General features: G+C 41.4%; 1 protein-coding gene across 1 annotated transcript in view; it reads right to left on the bottom strand.

Moving 5' to 3' along the window:
- Positions 1-5,638, bottom strand: part of LOC149804628 (E3 ubiquitin-protein ligase HECTD1-like) — a 212,023-nt gene extending 206,385 nt beyond the window's left edge. Inside the window, exon 1 of the mRNA XM_089942605.1 lies at positions 5,622-5,638. The gene's annotated coding sequence lies outside the window, so the exon portion shown is untranslated. The remainder of the gene's footprint in view (positions 1-5,621) is intronic.
- Between the last annotated feature and the right edge of the window lie 17,869 nt (positions 5,639-23,507).

Below are 23,507 nucleotides of genomic sequence, written 5' to 3'. Positions count from 1 at the left end.
AGACTATGCACATAACCAGGTATCGTCGCAAGTAGTGAAAGGGGATACTACGGACTATGGGAAAATACATTACAGAACCCCCTGGGACTCTATAAGGACAAGATTTATACGGAAAATGGAAATCTCAGTCAAAAACACCTTTGGACTATATACGGACAAAAGGTTGGGGTTATATACGGACAATAGAAATGGAACAGGTAAGGTGATGTCACAGTATTGAAGATGGGTAACAATCTAGCAAGGGGCGGACTCCAATCGGGACCAAAGAGCGGGAAAAAAACTAAAACGTTTTGGCGGGACTTAGACATATATAACACAAACAACTATACAACTTACTAAAAAATGTAGGCAAGAAAACAAATCTTTTCGATTCGATGCATATGAGTGGCCATGAAAAGGGCCTTTGGGTTGAGGAAAAACAAACACAAAATGTACTATCAAAAACCACAATATCCACTATCCACACAAACGTACGCGACCGCTTACAAACCCTAAACTATACTATCCACACACGGGAAGAGGAAAAACAAACCCAAAATATACTATCAAAAACCACAATATCTGCTATCCACACAAACGTACGCGAACGCCTACAAACCCCAAAATCTACTATCCACACACGGCAAGGACAAGAAGAAAAAAAACCAATTACAAATGTACCAATAACACAAACGTACGCGAACGCATAGAAGCACACACTCTACTATCCACACACGGACAGGAGAAAAAAAATATACTATCCACACACGGAAAGGAGAAAAAACAAACCCAAATATACTATCCACACATGGGAAGAGGAAAAAAGAAAACAACCTGGTGTCTGTTAGTGAGATACGGCGTGAACCAGGCAACTAAGTTTGAAAAAAAAAAACATGTAGGATGACAGTTTTTTTTTAACGAGCACCGAATGGTCAACCAAATCGAATGCTTTTTTAAAATCAATAAAGATTGCGCTAGTAAGTTCGCCTGATTCTACTGCTAGTAGTCATTGGTCTATAAGTTTTGTCAATGCAGTTTGAGATGAATGATTCTGTCGAAAACCTGAGTGTGATCTACGGTGGAGTTGGTACTTGTCTAGATATCGGAAAATATGCTTGCTGACATCTTTTTCAATAATTTTTGAAAGTACGGATAGAACAGATACGGGTCGATAGTTGGATAGGTCAGTCTTTTCATCTCCTTTATAAACTGCGAATACTTTTGCTCACTTCAGTGACTCCGGGAATTGACAGGAAGTGATACTACAGTTAATTATTTCTTTAAACGACTCTGAGATTGATAAAGCCGACTTTTCAGCTGGATTGTTTGTGCCAAGTTTATTGAGAATATCAAAAATGTCATTTATTGTATTAAGGGAATGTTGAAACTAACATGGTCGGATATCCTTTCATTCAGGAATTTAGTAAGTTTGTCTAAATTAAGCTCTGTAGGATTAGACCTGTCAAGCGTTTGGGAAATATTAGTAAAATAATGGGTTCAGCATTCGGTTTGTTTTATGGTTATATAGGCCTACGCTCAACAAACATAACTCAAAAAACGAAGTATCAGTTAAATGATGTAAAGAAAAATTCACGTAGCCCCTTTGAATTGCTGCCATGGAAGTTATAATGAAACACATTAATGGGTCTTTGATTTCTACTTTTACAGATGGTCTAATTATTGCTATGGATGCTACAGAGGAAATTAAACAAGTAAATGTTTATTAAAAGGTATACACAGAAAGCCTTTGAAAGTGCTAATAATGTATGCCCCACCTCTACTCTTGTCACAAATTTGTAACAAATGTATCGTCTATATTCGAGTGTCTTATGTGATTCAGTGTTAAAATGTGAAGACAAAAACTATATATATTTTTATATATATAATATCTCATGGACGGCGTTACCAATCATAGAAAAATTTATTCTTATTCTATAGTATATTGTACAAATCTAGTTGAATATGTATACACACTAAGTCAATATTGATAATTTCACCGGAAGATTTAAATTGAAAAAGTAGTTGTTCGGTGCATACGATTTTTAGCTTAATAGATATATCATTATATGTTTATATATATATATATATATATATATATATATATATATATATATATATATATATATATACCGATTTAATCCAAGCAGATTTACTGGTTTTAGTCCACTATGGACTGGATTTGACTGGTCAGAACCGGTTTAAACCGGTTCCATCCGGATCAAACCGGTTCCATCTGGTTCAAATCAGTATATTCCAGTTTATCCTGGTATATATATATATATATATATATATATATATATATATATATATATATATATATATACAGCCCACAACTCTATACATCACACTCATTATATCCGAAACCACAAATAAATCATAATTGTACATGATTCTGTTTCCAAAACTGTCACTGTTAAATATACTACACAAATAATTTGTCTGTGTTTTCTCACATATATTTACATCATGGATTATTAATATTTTTAAAAAGAAATGTTTTTAAAAGAAAACGGACAGAGTTCTCTTAAAACGTTGGCCCAAACTGTTTTCGAGATGGGTCGCATTATCTTTTCAACTGGGCGAATGGTCTTATATTCGGTCTACGTTCAGTCGAATAATCCGAATTATAACTTGAAAATGTTGAAAATGTTGGTATTTGCGATTATTTCCCATGACTTGTAAGGCATGTCCATAATGACACGTCAGTAATGTGCCGATATATTGTATATTGTTGGTAAGATTTTTACAAGCTATTTATGGAGAGTGAAGAAAGGGATAGGACATAAACTGAGAGGTAAAAACTTATTAAGATATTAAGAGAAGTACACATTTAAAAGGCAGTCATGGAGAACAAATCTAGACAATGAACAACTACTGAAAGGTATACTAAATAAAAAAAACTAACAAAATATCAGAATTGCAGTGACAGATTAATGGAACAGAACAATTACTTTAATGCACCGGAATACTTTAGAAAAAGATTAAATTTGTTATCTCTTGATACAGCTATTGAGAGAAAGAGCACGTGTTCTCCTGAAAGGGCGATACAAATTCGTAACAGTCGACAATATTTACAGCCAAGGGAAGAATGATTATTCAGTGAAATAGTTTCTTCAAAAAGTGACATGGAGATTCTTTTTTAAAAATTTCATGATTGGGTGCTCCTCAAGCTCAAACGGATCCCTCAAAAAGACAGTTGGAGAATAAAATCAAAGAAATCAATCAAAAGATTTTTGTGAAGTGTCGAATTTTTAACTGCAGTGAACTTTAAAGTTGAACGCAATGAGCATTGAAGCCAGAAAAGTCTTTGTAAAGGGCCACTTCGACCGTTCTTCGCTCATCTCCCCCCCCCCCGCCATGTCAGTGTAAACTTCAAAGGGGCAGCGTTCCAACTCAGTGAAATTGACCGGGGCATCTTAACACTATCCTTAGAAAGTAAACATTTGAGCTACCAACCCTAACCGCTTGGTAGGAACCTATGTCCACTTATCATTTTTTCAAAGGGAACTTGTTGCGCACTGTCATTCACAGGCTCCGATCTGTCTAAACCTGATGAAAGGAATTATTTCTTTGGGAAAAATTAGGGACCGCACCGCTGCCTACGACTGGGCAGAATAAATAAAGCCGTACACTTTAGAAGCAATCAGACTTTAAAGAGGGGACCATAGTCGAAATTCTTTAGTCTTAAAATTTCCTGGAAGAGGAAATGTAGTCTACTCCGGGGAGGCCTAAAGAGAATAGTGCTTTCCTCGTTAAACAAGAAAGGTACCAGGTGGCCATCTTGTAAAAAGAAAGACAGGTTTTAGTGCTAGGACGCAGAAGTTATGAAGGAGAACAGCAATAAGGTACGCAATTTTAGTTTCACGCAATATTCTATTATTTGATTGTTTGTTTTATGCAAATGTGTTTGCTGTGACTAGGTTTCCATATTATGTATCGTTTATTCAATTCATGAAAACGTGTTGATGCTAGAGTTGTTATGAAATTTATTGTATTCAGTTTCATGGAAAAGTGTTGATGCTAGAGTTGTTATGCAATTTACCTTTTAATTTTATAGTTATTAGTTCATTGGTAGAATTGACTGCATGCGATCCAAATGTTCATATGTGTAGGATTTCACAGTGATATATGAAATAACTTCCTTTGTTTGTTAGGACGATACACACTATCATGAGTTAACGATAATTATCTAATTATATCTGATTTTGTAATGTTTGAATAATCCTGTATGTTAAGAATTGCTGTGAGTTATAATTAGTGAATTTCATGCAATAGTAATCGAACATTAGTAGCATGTAAAAGAATACGGTAATATTCGATAGACGCTCACGTGGTAATTTAAGACCTGCCGCTGGAAGCGAGGTCAATGTCCAACCGTACTAAGTCAGAATTTACGCTGTGTGTGGATAGCCAATATGTTCTGAGTAACGTGAGTGAATTTTATGTATCTCTAGAGAGTGGGGTATACAGAAATATGGAGTAATTTTGCTCTTTAAGGAACAGCTTTCTGGGAGAGAGACGGGACATTCTGAAGACAGAAGTCCGAGGAAAAGAAGGACGAGGTCAGAATAAAAGGACCAGGAAGTCCATGAAGGGGCAAAGCATAGAGCTTAGGAAGGATGAACTAGGAGACGTTGATATACGGTCAAAAGAAAGAAAAGTGATGCACATCAATCGTGGACATTGCGCTCTTTTCACCTCTCGTTATGATGATGAAATAAATCCAAATTAGATACTCCTGTTCAATTTTATTGACATAATCTAACTTGAATTGGAATTGCCGCGATTAATTTGTTCTGATTAAATTTGTTATTTTCTTGTCAAAGGGAGCTCGTATTGCTTTATTTCTTCCCAGTATTCTAGCTCAGTTCTCTGTTGAAATTCCATTCTTCTTCACTCCCGCAGGGCTATAATATCGAGGGAGGTCATCCTCTAGATAACGCCAGCCAAATCAAATTAACCACCCCTCTTTCTAAGAGGGCGACGTTACAACTATAAAATACAAAATTTAAATTCATGGTAACAATTTACAATTTAGCATTTGAAGATTTTAATGATATAATGAAAACGATAACAGATTTTACATTCACAGAATTTTAGAACATGTTATACACAGAAGCTAAAACAAATGAACAAGGTAATAAATCTTGCACCACAACTTTGAAAATATATATGAGAAACTTGTTTACCTGAACTAAAGATTTAGAGTACAAAGATTGATAAATCGGTATTTGAACAATTTGGATGTTGTTTGTACGCCATAAAATGCTACTCACATATGTTAAATTGGCAAAAAGCAAGAAAAACATTCTTTTTACAATCCTTCCAATGATCAAATAAAATACGAAATTATATATTCACTACACCTGCGATAGGAATTATTGTGTATGTTGCTTACAAGTTTGTCTGATCGTATCTAGCACAACGCTGTTTCCTACCGAGAGGATCAAATAGGGTGTAACGCATTCGTCACTAAATCCTACCACGTTGTATTGTAGCGGCAATGCCGCTTAAGAAGTGCAGACACTTTTGTGGCATTATACACAGCGAGAATATTTTCGATCGCTCAATAATAAATGCCGAGTTGCGTTAAAATTTTAACTCCTCGTACGCAAGGAAAGATATTACAAAGATTCACATACCTCAGTCCAGCACACTATTGCACCACATACACAACGAAGAGTATTATACCTGAACAAACTTTACATATTAATAGCAGTACCAACACTAAATCCTAAGCGTATTGGTTGCATTGGATAGCTTGTTCCTCAAATTGGAAACGAAAGTGAAAGGATATGCAAACGTAGCGGTGATAAACAATTTTGGTACAATGGTTATTAAAGAAATTACAAGAAAAAACAATCAGAAGTGACGATCTTTTCAAGCTGAATGAATACGATAATTTAATTATATTATTTAATTATATATATCATTCAAGACAAATAAGCTGGAACAAGGTGTGTGGTTAGGATACCATTTTATTCTAACAGATCATGGTCTCGCTGTGCCCATGTGCTCAATGTCACGATTTCATATTTTACATAACATCTGTACAAAAAAAAAATGTTAAAAAATCTAAAGTGATGAGACGAGGGAAATCTTGGGATTACAAACTGGAAAACATTTGTCTCCTGCACGATACGATTGTATCAAAATCAGTAACACAGTCTGTTGTTGTTGTTGTAGGGTTTAACGCCATTTTTCAGCACACGATAGGCTATACATGACGGTCAGTATTAATGATGGAGGAAGAACCCGGGAAAAACCCCGGAAAGAACCACCGACCCACGAGAAGCTACTGGCAAGCTTTCTCACATACCCAAGACTCGAACCTACGCAGAGAGAGGTGAGACAGCAGTGATCGGTAACGGAGAGTGCTTTAGACCACTCGGCCACTCGGGGCCCCAACACAGTATGTTAATGACAAATATGTAGATGATATTGCTTACATTTCTAATTAAATTATTTGGGTGAGAATTATCGACATAGCAGCCAAAACAACTCTAACGAACCTAACAGTTAATTCTCCCCGAACCTTCTAATGTATTAGTTGCAGAGGCGTAGCTGGGGGGGGGGGGGGCGGGGCAGGGGGGTACATATTTCCACGGGCGCCAAGGTACAGGGGCGCCAAAATGAGGCTTACAACGTTACATTTTAAAAAAATAAACAAGGGTAATATTCAAAAATGTGATTAAACGGGGAGGGGGCTGGGGCGCCAATTTTATAGTTCGTCTCCGGGCGCAAAATATCATAGCTACGCCTCTGATTAGTTGGATATGAAATGTTCTCCTTTGGAATAATCGCTATGGTCACAGAACTTAGCTTCATTGTTCATGTTACTGTAAAATTTATATCTTTGAAATGTCTTAGTGTTTATGTGATCTGTTCACCATTTCAATTTTTTTCCAGCTGTTCTATATATTGTCCTATGAATCTAAAGCTACCTTTTCGTAAACCCAACTGTCCTTTTAGTTTCCGCTCATCACTTATAACGTACATATGATAAATAGAATGGCATAAATTGAAGTTGTTTGCATTAGCAAACATGCACAATGGAGAGAATGTTGTGAAACTCTATGCTACTTTCGTGTACTGGACTGAAATTTCTTTGCATATGATCATTATGAAAACTATGCACTGTCTAAAACACACGCTTTTCAAGATGGCTGCTACGATGGGATCGAAAATTGAGCCTGAACTAGTCCAACATATACTATAATAAAATATTTTAAAAAAGCACAAAACGGCATTGGCTCGTTTTTTCAAAAAAAAAATTAAACTTACAATTGAACAGTAATTTTTTTTAGGGCTGTGCGAACCCGGTACGAAATGAAACATTGCCCCCCACCCCCGCCCCAATCTAATTTCTATATCTCAGAAGAAATTCTTTAAAATATTCATAGAAAAATGAAAGTTATATATATACACTTAACTATGCTTGCATTTTTGTGTATGTTCTTTATAAATATGCCGTTTCTCTTTTTCGGCTGATCTTGATCTGCGCTCCACAGTTGGGGTTTGGGGTCAGCAAATTATTTATTCTCTTAGACCCTTTAGCTCTTTTTTAATACTATCGTGGCACGCGACTCTTTGTGCGTAGAGCCCATACGAAACTAGGTCCATTCTGAAGTCTCAATAGCTTCCTGTGGTTTCTTGGGGTATACGTAGCAACGTTTCTCATGTGTATTAGCTTAGTTGTGTAACTTTCTTTTACCTTTTCGTCACGTGAATCTCATGCATGTAACCCACATAAGACCATTTCCTCGTTGGAGTGATTTTTACTTCATAGGGCACTTCACGCGCTCAGGTAATGAACTTTCTCAAGTCTCTTTTTTGGCATGCCTTGCAATTTTGTGAGAATATGTTAAAACCATTCCTAATGTCAGAGCTAATATTCGTTTTTGATGCCAAATGTATTTGGTCCGCTTTATACTATGTTATAGCACATATAGACAATATGGTGACTCTCATTCATACAGAAAACAATAGCTGACAAAACCAGAACTGCAGACATTTCAATCTGTAATTCTTTTTTTTCTTACTGTGGGCACACCTCAGCCCATTCCAGCATATAAGGCGTTTTCTATATCTGTTTGAGTCAGTAGATGGTGGAGGTTCTTTTTGTTCCCTATTGGGTCAAGCTTTGAGTCTTGCGATTCGAGTTCGGTTCTTCCCTCCCTCCCAAAAAAATAAGCCTATTGGGAGGGTTTCCATCACATTTCCCTGCAAAACAGTTTAAGGTGACCCCAGCCCGGGAGTCTGTTTCGAGCTTACGCTCATTTATAGTGTTATATATTTTTGTATTCTGTTTTAGTTGGGCATATACCAGATTTGATAGGTTTCCTATCCTTGTCATTTTCTATGTGTGCATGAGTGCAAAACTCACATTCTTCTGTCACACTATAAGTTGTAAGCCGTTATGTTTTATTTTTTAAAAAAGTATTTATATATACAATTTTTAGAATTATTAACGAAATACTATATCCTATCTCCACCAATGATATGTCCCTGCTGGCGTAGACTTTGTCTTCCAATCCCTCATCATAGCTGAGTTTATAATAACTCTTCCTATTAGCTTCTCGTTCCTCTTCTTTTTTCTTTTTCTCCATTTCTCCATTATCTTCGATCTTTCTCTGAGTTTTTCTTGTTTTTCCATCATTGTAAGATTTCTTGTTCCTTTTTTCTTCTCTCCCTGTTGTCGTTGTGAACTTTCTTTAAGCTTCTGAGTAACTCTATGTCCTGGTTTCATGGTCTTTTCGCCTTGTTGTTGCTCTTCATTAATTTCTTCCTTTTGTTGTAGTTGTTTTTATTGTTTTATCTTCAGTTGTTGTCCTTCTTGCTTTTTTTCTGGGTTCTCGTAGTTGATCCTATTTGTTGTTGTTGTCTCTGTTGCTTCCCATTATTCTCTTCCTTTCTCTTCTCCTTCTGATTGGGAAAACTTGTCGTTTCTGTAATATATACCTGTCCCTCTTGCGTTTTGCTCTTATCTAGGGATGTTGGGCATTTTCTCGGCGTATGCCCTCTATTCCCACAATGTCTACATTTTCTGTGGTATATATAACATCTTATACCACGATTTGACTTGAAAGCCACGCAAGAAGAAAACTGGCTTAATCTTCTTCATTTTTTCTTTTTCAATTTCAATAATCCTTACCCCATTTTTCATTGGATTAAGGGGATAAGTATCAATCCGAGCACTTGCTACTTTAATTTTAAATTACTTTCCAAAGCGATCTAGTGTAACCTAACCAGTGGAAGGTCCTCTAAGTGCAATTTTTCCGTCTTTTTCCTTATTTTTCTTACGATTGGTGTTGGCTCTTTTGTGTACGTCGTTTCTTCTACAGTATCAATTTTTCCATATGGAATTATCGGCTGGATTCCCTTCGGTTTTAAAATGTAACTTTGGGGTGCTTTCCTATTTGATCCATCTGTCAACTTAATAAAATCCTTATTTTCCAGTTCTAGAATAATCATAACCGTTGTCATGGATGGTCTTCTTTCTGCAGGGGTCTCTGACATATCTATTTCCTGCGTCCCCTCGTTATGTACACATTCTAAACATTATCCCATTGCCGTTTTTATTCTTCTTGTTCTGAAATATGTATCTAGCTCCGTCAACTTCTTGCAGTTCGCCAATTTGCACGTAATGCACGTTTTTTCTTCTTCTTCTCCCAGTTTAAAACTTCTCACTAATAATGTTCCTTTAAATTTTATTGGTACAATTTGTTTTCTGCGTGGCTCTTTCTGCTAATTTCCCATCTGGTATCTGTGTTTCTTCTCTATCCTGTGGACTTTTGCGAAGTTTGTTTCGTTCGTGCCATGGCAAGGCGTGGGTAAAATAGGAAGACTTTCCTTCTCAAGAATGAGTATCAGGTCTGTAATTCTTTTTCTTTGTGTGTGTGTGTGGGCGCATTCCTTTCTATTTTTTTCCTTCAGACTACAGGGTATGCTGTTTTCCTAATTGCATGGGTACCTAAAGGCGTCGTGTTATGTGTTGATCAGTGCTATAGAACCATACGATTTTGTATTTGTGTTTCCATTTTACATTTGAAGGAGAATTTCATATTTTTTAGATAATGTAAGCTGCCTAGCAGTTGTCTTGTGCTAATTTGGTTGTAAGTTTATTGTTTTTAACTTTACGGATCTTCCCCTTCCACCCTGTAATTCAGGTCATGCGACTTGACCATGCGGCTTCAGCTACTAACACGCTGAAAAATAAATCGGATAAGATTTACTTGTATACGGTCGTGTGGTATTCTCCGCTCTCATATCAAGGCTCAGTAGCGACTCTGGCGTGGGTGGCTCCAGGGTGGGATGGGGTAGGGGAAAGAGGAATGGGGAATGGGCGAAGCTGGAGGCCACCCACACCCCAAATATTAGCGCGAAACAATTGGAACGTTAGTAGTTAAGTGGGCCACCATAGGGACAATGGGACTTAGCATTAAAAACACCCCTGGGCAACTCTAGGGACAATGGAAATTTAACATGGAGAAAAACGCTGGGCCACTTTAGGGACAATGGGAATTTAACATAGAGTTTGGGTCTGTCTAGGGACAAGGGAAATTAACATGGGAATAGAGTTTGGGTTTGTCTAGGGACAAGGGGAATTGAATATGGGATTTTTTTTTTTTTAAAAAGTTTTTTTAAATTTAAATTTAAATTTAAATTTAGAAAAGGGGTAGGCAATGGAAAGACTATCTCTTTTCGAGAAATATGGCTGGCCCTGAAAAGGGCCTTTGGGTTTATGTTAATGTATTCATTAACATAAATGGTACCGCATTGGTCTTCTTCTTGTCCTTAGGCTACGTCTCACTGTTGGTCCGTAAATCAGCACTCTTTTCAGGCATCCTTGTCTTTCCACGTAGATCCTACGTATCCACAGGCTGGTGTTTGTCCTGTGGACAACGGCCCACTTGGATCGGACATACATGGGTATGTCCGTCCGGAACATCATGGAAGACACAAGCGTAGAAGATTGCACATCGGTCCACATCTTGAAGCGACGAGAACAGGTGAATCAATGCACTGAACTGCGCTTATTTATAGGTAGAGGCAGGATTGAAACGGATTGAGTTCATTCACCAATCCAAACACGCGTTACAAAATTCAGTCAGCCCGCATCCAATCCGAAGAGAGTAGTCTGTGACGTCAGTTGGTCTATATAGATTCGCTAGCGCTTGTGTGCAGTCAATCTATGCGACAGTGATTCAACATGACGGAAACTCAGAAAACGATCCATTGGGGTGCACCAGCAGGGGAGACTGCCCAAGGGAACCCGGACTTACTTTCAGAAGAGGTACATTGGGATTTTGTGGATTTTCTTACCTCGCAAGAATTTGTTCCGGAACCTTCGTTACCTTCTTCATTACCGCAAGTGGAGAATTTTAGACAGAGACAGAAAGAAGAATTGGAGAAATTTATGCAACGACAAAAGGAAGCGGAACAAGCTTTTCTCCTACAGCAACAGCAACAGCAACAAGAAGAGGTAAGAAAAAAACAACAGCAACAACAGCAAGAAGAAGTAGCAGCAAAGAAACAAGAGGGTGAAAATCAAACGGCTACGGTACTGTTGGACATTTTAGCGGAGTTAAGAAGTCTGAAACAAATGTATCAGACTTCTTTATCACGACCGAAGAGAATACGACCTTCCCGAGCTAAACACGCCAACCCTGTAACTAAGCCTGTCGTACCACCCTTAGTGATTTCAACCCAATCATCAGAAGTAGGCCTTGGCCGTGGCAAAGGCTTAAGGCAGTTAAAGCTGATTGGTTAAACTCACCCCTACACCAAAATAAAAAGGCCCTTTTCAGGGCCACCCACATTTCTCGAAAAGAAATACAATTTCAATTTGCCAATAACTCAAAAATGAACCCCACCCATTTTACCCTTATAGTACGTGTCTGTGTATGAGTGCGTGAGTGTAGCTTCTTATTTTAAAATCAAAACTCAGAGACACTTACCTTATATCATTCATGTATTCTTTTCTCCATTTTTTTACAATCCAATTCACAATTCACCACAGAACACTTTAATTAAAAGTTCATTGACTTCTTCTTTCTCCTTGTTTAGTCTCTCTGTTTTTTGAATTTCTTCACCGTTTTTTCCTCATTTTCGTCCCTTCTTCTTTTCTTCTCCTGTTTCTTTGCTTCTTTTAAATAGAATTGTCTTCTTTCTTCCTCTTCTTCCTCTGAAGAATCCCTCTCTTCTTTCGAAGAATCCCTCTCTTCTTCCGAAGAATCCCTCTCTTCTTCTGAAGAATCCTTCTTTTCTTCTGACTCCTCTTGTTTCTTTTTTGGGCAATCTGGAGACCAATGTCCTTTTTCTTTACAATAATAACAGGTATCTTGACTTTTGTCTTTTTTAGCCCCTGTTTTTGTTCTTTTTTGACGGTCTGGACACTCTGAAGACCAATGCCCTTTCTTCTGACAGATATAGCAAGTATCTTGACTCTTATCTCGAAAGGAAGGAGAATAGTCCGTCGGCTGGTCTGAAGAGAATTTTCTAATGACCCCTCGCAAAGCTCTGACGAAACGTTCCATCTGGGTAGTCTCTTCCATCGTTGTGCTCAGCTTGAGAGTGAAATGAATAGTGAAAGGACAAGACACACACCCTTTTTATATACGCTGGTTTGCCAAGACTATAAATTAGTCTATGGTGTTTGAACTTGAGTCATTTGACGTTTTGCACTCAAGATGAAACGATCCTATTCATTCGAGAAGAAAGAAGAAGAAGAAGAAAGTAAGAGGCAGAAACGTGATCTATCGCCTCGTACCAGGGCTGAAATCTTGGCACAGATTCATGCCAGTGATTTTGAAGAGGACATGAGTGAACCAGAATTTGAAACCTCTAAACCAAGTTCACCACCCTTAGTCAACCCTGAAAAAAAATATTCCATTCGAGAGACGGAAAAGCGCTCCTCTAGAAAATTTAGAACCACGGCTTACACCTACACGGTGAAGTTTAAAGATTTCAAGACCGACGTACCCTTGGAGAAAGCAGAAGGGTTTATCACCGAGATGTGGGATTCTTTGCTCACCGCACTCAAGAGACAATGTCAACCCAAAGAAGACGATCGCTTGACACTATCCATAGATCACGACGGTTTGAAATCCCCTGTTTGGATCGAGTTTAGCAGACCTGCAGAACTAACCCCTTCCAAAATCATGGACAAGATTCAACACGTACAACAATCTAATGACCAGTTTGACATCACCGATGGTAAAGCCACACTGAAAATGGCCCACGTCTCTCTTCCTCAAGGGACAGGACGCAAAAAGATGTTATTGGTGAACGAGCTTCGCAGCATTAAGCGTAGTCTTGTCCAAATTCACAATCCTCATGACCAGATGTGTTTAGCCCGTGCCATCGTGGTGGGACGAACCTATGCCAACAAGAACGACACGACAGAATGGAAAAGAACCTGGGAGAACATTCGAAAATCGAACCGAACCAAACAACGAAACGAAGCAGAACTCCTGTTGCAACAAGCTGGCCTGTCCAAAGACACACCCTGTGGCATTCCTGAGATGCAAAAATTGCAAGATGCCCTAGCTCCACGATACACCTTGAAAGTGCACCCTCGAGAAATGCGCGGGTCTCTGTTGTTTCGAGGCCAAGACTTTAAGGACGGAAAATACATTCATGTTTATCATCACGATGACCATTTCGATACCATTACCAGTATCACCGGATTCCTGGGATACAGATATTACTGTGAGAAATGTGACTATGGTTATAATAATCGAGAGCAACACAAGCATTGTGGATGGAAATGCCCAGGATGTTTGGCCTCTCCACCCTGTCTCAGCGAAGAACCAGTGCCTTGTTCGACTTGTCTGCGCACGTTTGTCAGCCCTACCTGTTACCAACAACATTTGAAAACACAAGGTTCACAGAAGAAATGTGCTTGTCAACTCCTGAGATTGTGCCCTACGTGTAGACAAGGCATACGTACCAACAATGCCAAGGCACACGTATGTCGAGGAAAGAAAAAAATGTCACATTTTTCACCACATCGTGGACTTGGAACACGAATGTTACGTGCAAAAATACCAACCCCCACCAGAGAAAGAGGACGGTCACAAGAAGAAAGGCAATTTCATCTTTTTCGATTTCGAATGCATGCAAGAGACTGGCATTCACATCCCTAATTTCTGCGTGGCTCATCGAGCGTGCGAGAAGTGCATTCAAGAACCTATCTTCAGTCATTGCCCTCACTGCAGCAAGATTCCTGGAGGACGTGAAAAAATCTTTCGGGGACCAAACACGTTAGCCGATTTTGCCCAATGGGTCTTAGACCCCATCGACAAGACGTGGAGCCAAGAGGACATCGAACGTTACGGAGATTGTCATCGTCATGCCACGGTGATGGCTCACAATTTCTCCGGATACGATGGACAGTTTCTTTTGAGGTACTATACGGAACATGGCACCGAACGTCCTAAAGTGATTTTGAACGGAGCCAAAATCATTTTCATGCAAGTGGGACAAGTACAGTTTAAAGATTCGATGAGTTACTTGGCCATGCCTTTGAGCCGAATGCCTAAAACTTTTGGAATCACAGAAATGGCTAAAGGGTACTTTCCACACTTTTTCAATACGGAAGCCAATCAACATGCTGTTCTACCCCATTTGCCTGAGGCTCACTATTACGACCCCGACAACATGCGTACCGAACAACGAGAAGCTTTCTACGCTTGGTACCAAGCTCACGCCTCGGACCCTTTCGACTTTCAGGAAGAAATGTTAAAGTATTGTCGTTCCGACGTGGACATTTTACGGCGTTGCTGTGGAAAATTTCGAGAACTGTTCATGGAACACGGAGGGGTCGATCCTTTGAAAGAAGCTTGCACCATTGCCAAAGCGTGTTCCTTAGTGTACCGCCAACGATTCATACCTGAAAACACCGTGGCTGTCATCAGTCCTCAAACGACCCACTATGTCAAGCGTCAATACTCGGTCAAAGCCCTACGTTGGTTACATTACTTGTGCGACAAGGAAGACAAATGGATTCAGCATGCCCGCAACGGAGGAGGCGAAAAGACCATCGGAACGTATTCGGTAGATGGCTGGGACTTAGAAAACCCCAAGATCGTGTACGAGTTTAACGGTTGCTTATTTCACGGATGTCCCGTCTGTTACCCTGACCGTGGCACTAAAAATCAGTTTTTGCAACGAACCATGGAAGACTTGTACCAGGACACTTGTCAGCGACGCCTAAAGTTAGAACAGCAAGGATACCAAGTGGTGGAAATGTGGGAACACGAGTACGATCACCGTATGAAAACCGATCCCGAGTTTAAACGCCTCGTGGAAAGTTACCAGTTCATGGACCCGCTGAACCCGAGGGATAGTTTGTACGGAGGAAGGACCAATGCCACCTGTTTGCTGTACCAAGCCGACGAAGAGAAAGGAGAAGAAATCAAATACTTGGACGTGTGTTCGCTGTATCCCTACGTGTGCAAATATTGTCGCTTTCCTGTAGGGCACCCGCAATTGCTGACGGAACACATCGACCTGAAAAACATTCGACAATACGAAGGCTTGATCAAGTGTAAAGTTTTGCCTCCCACGAACCTATACCATCCCGTCTTACCTCACCATTGTCAAGGCAAACTGATGTTTCCCTTGTGCCGTACTTGTGCCGAGACGTGCAACCAGGACCAACCTTGCCATCACAGCCAGGAAGAACGTGCCTTGACGGGAACCTGGGTCAGCGTGGAATTGTTCAAAGCTCTGGACATGGGATACCAACTGTTAGAAGTGTACGAAATTTGCCACTTTCCCAAGACACAACAGTACCACAAGGGTGACCCTACTCAGAAAGGCATTTTCGCCGACTACGTGGATGCCTTTTTGAAACTGAAACAAGAAGCCAGCGGCTATCCTTCCTGGTGTCACACTCCCGAAGACCAAATACAATTCAAAGAAAAATACTACGCACAAGAAGGCATCTCTTTAGACCACATCGAAAAAAACGAAGGCAGGCGATCGTTTGTCAAAGTGATGTTAAATTGCTTGTGGGGTAAAATGGCACAACGACCGTGTTTACCCAAGACGGAATATTTGACAGAACCTTCCCGCTACTTCCAGATGATTCACGACAAAACCAAATACATGAAACACGTGGACGTCGTTCGAGAGGATTTGATCTTGGTCAATTACGAAGAAGATCTGGACTTTGTACAAGACGACCCTTTTGGAAACGTCATCATTGCGGCTTACGTGACAGCTCATGATCGCTTAAAATTGTACGAAGCTTTAGAACTGTTAGAAGAACGCGTCCTGTACTTTGACACGGACAGTTGCATTTACATCCATCACCCGATTCAACAGCACCCTGACATCGAAGGAGACCGTTTAGGAGCCTGGACAGACGAGCATCCCGACGACAAGATTCTAAGTTTCGTCAGTGGTGGTCCCAAAAATTACGGCTACGAATACCGGGACAAACAAGGAGAAGTGCACACGACGTGCAAAGTGAAAGGACTGACTCTGAATCATCGTACCAGTCGAGTGGTCAACTTTGGGGTATTGAAAGAAGCCTTGCAATCGGGAGAGGATGGAAACTTTAAAGTGACCACCTATCAACCGAACAAGATTGTACGTTTACCCACTCACCACATCGTCAGTCGACCCTTGGAAAAAGTCTATCAAATTGTATACCAGAAGCGAGTGCGACTTCCCAATCACTTCACCTTACCGTACGGTCACGTTTTATTGGTCTGTATATGAAAAGGAACCCTAGGCAAGATCGATAGTTCATTGTTCATTGAAGTAACTTACCATGTCGTTGACGAAGAAGAAACCAGATTGGTTAGGAGTCAAATGTTGGACATCACCGAGACCAGGGTTTTGAGGCTTGGACACAAGAGGTGGCCCAGTATGCACGAGAGTTATTCATGGAAAAAAGTTACTTTTCAACCTGTGTTAGTGACGGTGCCAGAAGAACCCGTCACCCAGGACAGGACTGTCGTGGACAGACCTGAAAGACCCTTTCGGGAGGACACTTGTGTGACCTTACCCCTACTATAGAACTGGTTAGAACTTTACCCAAAACATGTTGTACAGACACTTGTGTTTATTCCACGTTCATGGTTATCATGTGCCTTTTATTCTTGTACTTAAGCCTTTGGCTTTTATGCATTTTTGTCTTTCGTATTCATGTTTGAAACATTCAATAAACGTGTTCTGAAAAAGTATATAAACTCTTGTCTTGTTTGTTTTTCGTGTCACAAGTGACATTTCTCACACCATGGCTACCTCTGCTGTCTCTGCTCCCTCTTCCTCTACTGTCAAAGTCATCGACGAACACTTAGATCGTGCCAGTTGGGAGGCTTTGTATCTTCGCCATCCCTTTAACATGCTCATTGCTAGACCTAGCGGTTCAGGCAAAACCGAATTCGTCAAACGTTTGATCGAACATAAACATCATTTGATCGATCGACCCCCTCAACGAATCGTGTGGTGTTACAAAGAGTGGCAATCGGCGTACAGCCTCTTGCGAGAAAGTCAAGGCGATTCCATCGTGTTTGTGGAAGGCATTCCTAAAGAAGACGATGGCATCGTCTCTGACTCCCGTCTGACCCATTTGGTCATTTTCGACGACATGTTAGGAGAAGACGAAGAAGAAATTAAACTGTGGTTCACGCGCAAAGGGCATCACCGTAATGCCAGTGTCGTTTACATCACCCAAAATTTGTTTCAACAAAGTAAAGCCCATCGCACCATCAGTCTCAATGCGCATTACGTGGTCTTGTTTAAAAGCCCTCGAGATAAATCGCAAGTGCAAGTCTTAGCCAAACAGTTAGGAACGCCTTGGCTGACTCAGGCGTACGACGATGCCACTCAAACGCCACACGCCTATTTACTCGTCGATTTGAAACCTACGACTCCTGAGGATTTGCGATTTCGTACCCACTTGTTTCACCACTGGTGCCAAGACGGAGGGCCTGTCCTGTACACGTCTCCGTCCTCGACTTCATTTCACTCCCCATAAAAAATCTATAAAAACCTCAGACCCTTTTTCGTCTGTCTCACTCTCAGTGCGAACATGACGTCCCTTCAGTCGAATCTTCCCATTCAAATTGCTTCATGACTTATATGGCATCAGTCGAGAAAAAGATCCACAAACACGAGCTCGTGTCTTAGAAGCTAGTCTCAAAGAAGTCTTACGATGGTTCACGGTGACGGCACGTCAATTACTCCAAGGAATCATTCAGATTCCTCATCAAACCAAACGCTTTTTCGATCGCAACAAAGTCGCTTTGGTCCAACTGGCCGATCGCCGCATCGACACTCAAACCAAAAAACAAATCATTTTGAAACCTGGAGGGAGCGGTACTCTAGGAGGGGTCATCATTCGCTCACTCTTAAGATGGGATCCTAATACCCCCAAAGTTATCCCCAAGACAAAAGTCAAACGAAGCCCCAAGAAGAAAAAGACCAGGTCCCCAAGGAGAACTTCTCCAGTGGCAGGACCCTCCTCTGACCAGACACCACCACCACCCCGGAAAAAGAAAAGAAGCCCCCAGAAAAAGAAAAGTCCACAGAAAACTAGTCGCAAGAGAGGCACTTCGGCCAGGACGCAACCTTACACTCGCAAACCACGACCTGCCACGGCGGTGACTGCGTCTTCGGCAGCTTCACGTTTGTCCACTTCTCCGTTAATGACACCCAGAACTGAAGAGTACTTAGAGACGTTGATCACACCAAGAACTTCTCCGTTGATGACCCCCAAAAGAACTTCCCCAGTGGCAGGACCTTCCAATTTAGTGGCAGTGGCTGCTGCTCACAAAGTACCTTCTCCCAAAATCAAAGTTCAAGAAAGATCGGGCATGTTACAAAGTTCACTGGATTTGTCCAAGCAAGAACTGGCTCGATTTAGTCCGTTACGTACCCCTGCACGACGTGTCATGCCTGTCCTCAAACTGATACGACGTCAAGACAATCAGTGGCGACGCGTTCCAGTATAAAAAAGGCCTGTGACCAAGTCGGGTATCAGTGTTTTTTTTGGTGCTCCTGAAGACTCAAAGATGTCACCCTCCAGAAAACCCCAAGGAAAGAAAAGGAAAGGACTGCCACCACGTTTAGCCAAACATGGGGACATGTTATCTGTCCTGTCCAAAGCTTCTCCACCCCTACGAAAAAAACTCATTCAAACAGCCTCCAAAGAGGTCATCGATACCGTGTGCGAATGTTGTTTGAACGTTCTGAAAGGCACGATCCCTTTGTCCAAACACCAGAAACAATGCTTAAGCAAACATCGTCACGTTCTTCGCCAAATGGTTCGAAAGAAAATTCCCATTCGTCAAAAAAAGAAGATGTTAGTACAACGTGGAGGTATTTTACCTCTCTTGTTAGGCCCCATACTGAAAGGAGTCTTGGGAACCATGTTGGGTGGACTGGTGGGAGCAAGATAAAAAGGCCTTCGGAAGTCCCAAGATCTCAGAATCGACCCCTGACAACCCCATGGAAGGACGAAAACTAGCTTTAGTGCCTTACAAACGATGGATGGAATACCATCGGTGGCAAGAACAACACACCCCGCATTTACCTCCCAATCCCCATTTGAGCGAGATGTCCCAGTTACAACACGAATTGCAGTCCTTGATGGATCGCCAAGATTTGTCCGAAACAGAAAAATCGCAAAAGTACGGTCAACTCTTGCAACGACTGCAACTCTTTCACCAGAAAGCTTTAGACGAAACAGCTCTACCCACTCTGAAAGATTTTAAGACCTTGATGAAAAGTCCAGCACCATCACCAGTACCAGTACCAGTACCACCAGTACCCGTGACCAAGACAGAAAAAGGAGAAGAAGAGGAAGGGTTTTAAACTCCACCAGAAAAAGTACGCAAGTTAACAACACCACCTACCTCCAGAATTGGATGGATTAAAAAGATGATGGCCACCCCTTCTTCATCACAAGAGAAAAAGAAAGTGAAGACAGAAGTGAAGACAGAAGTGAAACAAGAACCGATATCCCCCGCTCAGACATCCTTCTCCTCTTCGACACCTATTGCTGGCCGCACACGCAAAGCATTGCAATCCAAGAAAATACCCCAAGAGAAAAAGAGTAGCATCCTCCAAGAGTGGGTTTCTTATTAACACACCAACCAACACAAAAAAATGGAAAAAGTCTTAGCCAGCATTTACTACGATCCCTCCCATCCTGCAGGTTACGCAGGAGTTCAAAAATTGTATCGTGCTTCCAAAACTCGACTGAAAAGTCTCCGTTTACCTCAAGTGCAACGATGGTTACAAGAACAAGCTACCTACACTTTACACAAACCCATTCGACGCAAGTTTGCCAGAAGTCGCACCCGAGTGGAAGGCATCGATCATCAATGGCAAGCCGATTTAGCCGATGTCTCTCATTTGGCCAGCTACAATCGTGGCTACAAATATTTGTTTTGTGTCATCGACGTCTTTTCCAAATTTGCCTGGGTCGTGCCCTTGACTTCAAAATCGAGCAGCGAGTTAGTGCAAGCCCTGCAACGGGTGTTGAAACAAAGCGGTCGTCACCCTCTTCGATGGCAAACGGACAAAGGCACCGAATTTCTGAACCAAGCTTTCCAAAAAGAATTAAAGAAACGTGACATTCATTTTTTTACCACCGAGAATCCCGAAACCAAAGCCAGCATCGTGGAACGTTTTCAACGCACTTTGAAAGAACGCATGTGGAAATATTTTACGCATCACCACACTCTGAAGTACATCGACATCTTACCGCACCTGGTGCAAGCGTACAACCAATCTTACCATCGAAGCATCGGACGTGCCCCGCAAGACGTGACTCCCGAGAACGAAGTGTTGGTGTTTGAGCGTCTGTTTGGTACGTCCCCGACGAGGGCTGTCCCCGAGAAAAGTGGAATGTTGGTCGTAGGAGATTGGGTGCGCATTGGCAAAACCAAACGCACTTTCGACAAAGGTTACTTATCTAACTGGACGACCGAATTGTTTCGCGTCACTGGACGAGTGCATGGCCGTCATCCTACCGTCTATAAATTGGAAGACATGAACGGAGAAGTGCTCAAAGGAACGTTTTATTTGCCCGAGTTACAACGTGTCACCAAAAAAGAAGACGACGTGTACGACATCGAAAGCATTCTCGAACGCAGAACCCGTAAAGTGGGCAAACGACGTGTCAAAGAAGTCAAAGTACGTTGGAAAGGATATCCACCCAGTTTCGATTCTTGGATCGACGCTTCGCAAGTCATCGACTATAAAAAGAAGTGACCATCATGCCCTTTCACACAGCAGACGCAGCTACGTCGACCACTCCTCCTTCACCTAGTTCTTCTGTGCAAGATTTACAAAAACAATCCTTGTGGGTGTGGTGTGGAGAACGTGTGCCTAAAACGCAAATCGTCTTTTTCTGCCAAATCTTCGTGGTGTATTGTGTCATCGGGGCAGCCATCGCCAATTTGAGTTTGCAACAAGGAGACAAACAATTGTGGACCATTTTATTGAGCAGTTGCATCGGTTACCTGCTTCCTAATCCCTCCCTGAAATTCACCTCGAACGGGAACCCCGGGAACCTTGTGTACAGTGCCAGTGCCAGTCACCACTTCAATCACAACCAGAACCCCATTTTAGACGGAGACACGCCTCTGACGTCCAGTAACCCCTCGGAGAGCCACAGAACTCTGGAATTATGAGTCACCAAAACCAATTTTACTTAACTTTACCCAGTGACAGTTCCATGGAGGTGTTTCCCAAGAACACGTTGTGCTGTTACACGGCCAAATTACCTCAAGCCATCCAGTTAGATCACGAAGCCCATTGGGAAGTGGCTTTAGTAGAAATGATTCACCCGACCCAAGTCCTCAATGTCCTTCCCAATCAAAATTTTTTTGATGTGGAAGTTCATGACGAGCAAATGCAACAGTGGATGGATAGCAATGTCAAATATGACAAGAAAACCCGTACACAAAAGTACACCACCTATCACTTGTTCATTCCCCCAGGCTATTATTTTAGTGGTCAACATTTGGTCAGCACCATAGCCTCCAGGTTTAATGTCGTGTTTCTGAAAGCTTTGGAGCATGTCAACAAAAGTGTCACCATGGAGTACCACAAAGCAGCTCGTCGCTTCTTGATGAAATTTGAACGGAGTAAAATCCTGTCCATTTTATTTTGTCCTGAATTGTTTGACATGTTGGGCGGAGGCATGGACATGAGAAAGACCATGCTCAAGAAAAACGAATTACCCATCGTTTACGACAACGAGTCTTTTAGCAAGTTATTTCGTGCCCCGGTAGAACTGAACCAAGGACTGAATTTGATGTTCGTGTATTCCGATGTGGTGGAGTACAACGTGGTGGGACAAACCTCCGTACCGTTACTGCGTGTCATTCCTTTCAAAGTGGATTCTGCCACGAACACTGACGAGGAAGGTGGAAACACTTACCACGTCCACCGCGAATTTGTCCATCCTCACTATTTACCGGTCAGCAAGTCGTATTTGGACACGGTCAACATTGCTATAAAAGGAGATTTGGGACAAAATATTCCATTCACCAAAGGAAAAGTCACGGTGAAACTCCATTTTCGAAAACGGTTCTCTCACGACTCTTAAGTCATGTATCCAGTGTAGCGAGGGGTTGCTCGACAGCGAGGACATGGCTTAGGAGACATGTTAAAATCGGCCTTTGGTTCGGTGGCCCCGGTGTTGAAACCGATGGTGACACGCGGATTGCACGCCTTGAAAGATGCGGCACTGACGCAAGGCAAAGAATTTCTCCAAAATGTCATTATCGACAAACAAAACCCTAAAGAAGCCTTCATGAGGGCAGGCAAAAATGTCTTGCTGCAAACGGGCAAAGACATTTTAGGCCAACGAGAAACACCTATAAATGCCCTGCACGCTACCGAGTCAGGCATTCAGCAAGGACAAGGCAGAAAGAGACGACGAAGAAAACACCCTTTCACCAGACTTCAAGCGAGAAAGGCCAAGAAAAGAAGAACCGTTCGAGACTTAGACATTTTCGATTATTGAGAAAAGAGACAAAAAAATGATGCACCGAGAATCTTGCGCTTGTTCCAAGACGGAACTGGATCTGTTTGCCATGCCCCCTACCATGATGACCATGCAAGAATCCCAGTGGGTGGAATTTCACCCCGTCTCCTCACTGACCGATTCCGCTTCCATCGAGTTTGAAATCAAAGGACAGCCCGAAGATTACATCGATCTGAATAGCAGTTACTTGTACCTGAAAGTCAAAATTCTAGATAAGACTGGAGGTGCTATGGACGATGAAGCAGTAGCTCCCGTCAACAATTTCATGCATTCCTTGTTCAGTGGAGTGGACTTGTACTTGAATAACAAACTGGTCAGTAGCAGCATGGATACTTACCCTTATCGTGCCTACCTGGAAAATCTCTTGACGTACGGAATAGATGCCAAGAACACTCATCTCAATGCCTGTGTGGTATGGGAAGCTGACGAACCTACCAAGTTTGAAATATTGGAAACTGATGAAAAGAAAGACAACAATGATGGATTTGAAGAACGAAGAAAGAGA

This window comes from Sinohyriopsis cumingii, chromosome 2, assembly GCF_028554795.1.
Source record: "Sinohyriopsis cumingii isolate HCF-2022 chromosome 2, ASM2855479v2, whole genome shotgun sequence".
Taxonomy (NCBI): Eukaryota; Metazoa; Mollusca; class Bivalvia; order Unionida; family Unionidae; genus Sinohyriopsis; species Sinohyriopsis cumingii.
The sequence above is the reverse complement of the archived record's forward strand: the minus strand, read 5'-3'. Positions and strand labels throughout refer to the sequence as shown.